The following is a 2,880-nucleotide window of genomic DNA, read 5'->3' as shown; positions in this document are numbered from 1 at the left end:
ATATTAAGATATTGTGTGAATGAGATAGTTCAATATAAGTTCCATTATATTTTTCTTTTTTATTAATGTAAGTGTTAAAACACTACATAAAAAAATGGATGTGAATGAAAATGTTACTTTGAACTCCTTATCTGCTAAGGATCACAGAGTGAATTATCAGCAAAAATTATTTTTAATGATTTACCAGTTGATAGTTTTAGGCCATTTTTTTTTTCTATTTTGTTTTAAGCAATAATCAGTAACTACCTGTCTTGGAAATGGATTTGTTTCCATTAATACTACTTTACTTTCTTGGCATCCTTTTTTGGAATTGTCCCACAGATGCTTTGGTAGTTCTTAGAACTTGGGACAATTCACCATAGCAAGGTTCTGGACGCATGAGCTGTAGGTCTTTCTTTTATAAAGTTGGGAGAAAGCCAGTTGGGAAAGAGGAACCAGCACAATACATTTTAGGCTGATCAAGTCTTTGAAAAAAATATAAAAGAACCATTTGCTTGGGGTACCTGGCTGGCTCAGTAGGTAGAGCATGGAACGCTTGATCTTGGGGTTATGAGTTTGAGCCCTGTGTTGGGTGTAGAGCAGAGTTTACTTTAAAAAAAAAAAAGATAACTCTTTTTCATGGCACCTCGGAGACAGGAAGCTGCTTTAGGATGAAGCTGAACGTCTATTTCCCAAATACTGCTGACTGAAACTCACTGAAGTGGACCATGAACTCTAACTTTGTACCTTATATGAGAAGCATATAGCCACAGAGGTTGCTGCTGATGCTCTGGGTGAAGAATGGAAAGGTTATGTTGTCTGAATCAGTGGTGGCTATGACAAACAAGGCTTCCCCATGAAGCAGGGAGTCTTGACCCATGGCTGTGTCCACCTGCTGTCGAGTAAGGGACATTCCTGCTACAGACCAAGGAGGACTGGAGAAAGCAAGCACAAATCTGTTGGGGTGCATTCTGAATGCCAATCTCAGTGTTCTCAACTTGGTCATTGTAAAAAAAAATGGGGAGAAGGCAATTCCTGGACTCACTGATACTAGTGTGCCTCATTGCCTGGGGTCCAAAAGAGCTAGCAGAATCTGCAAACTTTTCAACATCTCTCTAAAGAAGCTGATGTCCACCAGTATGTTGTGAGAAAACCCCTAAACAAAGCAGGTGAGAAACCTAGAACCAAAGTGCCCAGGATTCAGTGTCATGGTTCTCCAACACAAACGTCAGCATATTGCTCTGAAGAGACAGTGTCCTAAGAAAAATAAAGAAGAGGCTGCAGAATATGCTAAACTTTTGGCCAAGAGAATGAAGGAGACCAAAGAAAAATACCCAGAATAGACTGTCAAGAGATGGAGGCTGTCCTCTCTGAGAGCTTCTACCTCTAAGTCTGAGTCCAGTCAAATGAGATTTTCTAAGAGTAACAAATAAGATCAGACATCAAAAAATATATTTTTTAGGGCTCCTGGGTGGCTCAGTCGGTTAAGCGACTGCCTTCGGCTCAGGTCATGATCCCAGGGTCCTGGGATCGAGTCCCACATCGGGCTCCCTGCTCTGCATGGAGCCTGCTTCTCCCTCTCCCACTCCCCCTGCTTGTGTTCCCTCTCTCGCTGTGTCTCTCTCTGTCAAATAAATAAATAAAATCTTTAAAAAATATATATATATATTTTAAATTATATTATTATAAATATAATATTTATATTACATTGTATAATTAATAATTGTGTATATATATGACAGTTGACACTCTGGAAAGGGATTTTTTAATAACTTTTCAGTATTACATGGCCCTTCAAAAGTCTTTTAATATGGGTTGGAAAACCCCCATTTGATTAATCACTGCTCTGGAAACCCTGTCAAACCCTCTTTATCAACATATTTAAGAGCAGGTTGCCTAGTCGACTAGAATACAAAAGGAGCAAGTAAATGTCCTCATCTCATCCAAGACTATTGGTTTAAGCATGGAAAGGGTAGTGGTGGGGAGTGAAGGGCGTATGGATAATTGGGAAGACCTTATTGTCTGGTTTGGTTCCAAGACTTTCAGGTTTAATTTTCTTATGAGAAAAGTATATACCATCTCAGTTAACCAAAATTCTAGATCTAATAAGCAGTTATAATTAATAAAATGCTACTTTCCTTTTTTGAATGCTCTTTGTACATGTCTTCTCTAGGGCTTCATGGAAAAAGGTAGCAGTGAACTGAGGCAGAATTTGAATTTTCTTATGTCTGTTGGTTTTAAGAGTGTCAAATGGTACAACAGATATCACATTTTTAACTGGTGGGAGATACTTAGGAACTCCAAAGTATTACTGAGAAATTTAATACTGCCATAGTTTTTGTTCAACCTACACTGAGATTGATTTGTATTTTATCATAAAGTCTGAAGTTACAGGTTTTTTATAGATACCTTTATCAGATCACTGAATGTCCCTTCTACTGATAGCTTGCTAAAAGTTTTTCTATCATGAATGTGTGTTGAGTCTTGTCAAATGCTTTTCCTGCACCTGTTGAGATGAACATATTTTTAAAAAATTTATTCTAACATGGTGAATTACATTGATTTTTGAATGTTAAATTAACTTTGCATTCCTAATATAAAATCCACTTGTTCATGATGTTTTATCCTTTTTATATATTGATGGATTCAATTTCTTACCTTTTGTTAAGAGCTTGTGCGTCGGTGCCTGGGTGGCTCAGTTGGTTAGGCGACTGCCTTCGGCTCAGGTCATGATCCCGGAGTCCCGGGATCGAGTCCCACGTCGGGCTCCCTGCTCGGCAGGGAGTTTGCTTCTCCCTCTAACCCTACCCCCTCTTGTGCTCTCTCTCTCTCACTCTCTCTCTCAAATAAATAAATAAATAAAATCTTTAAAAAAAAAAAGAGCTTGTGCGTCTATGTTTA

General features: G+C 38.3%; 1 pseudogene; it reads left to right on the top strand.

Annotated features, from left to right (window-relative positions):
* The first annotated feature begins 650 nt into the window (after positions 1-650).
* LOC110587645 lies at positions 651-1,412 on the top strand (annotated as a pseudogene).
* Positions 1,413-2,880: the final 1,468 nt, after the last annotated feature.

Source organism: Neomonachus schauinslandi, chromosome 3 (assembly GCF_002201575.2).
Source record: "Neomonachus schauinslandi chromosome 3, ASM220157v2, whole genome shotgun sequence".
Classification (NCBI taxonomy): domain Eukaryota; kingdom Metazoa; phylum Chordata; class Mammalia; order Carnivora; family Phocidae; genus Neomonachus; species Neomonachus schauinslandi.
This window is presented reverse-complemented; position numbering and strand designations above follow the sequence as displayed.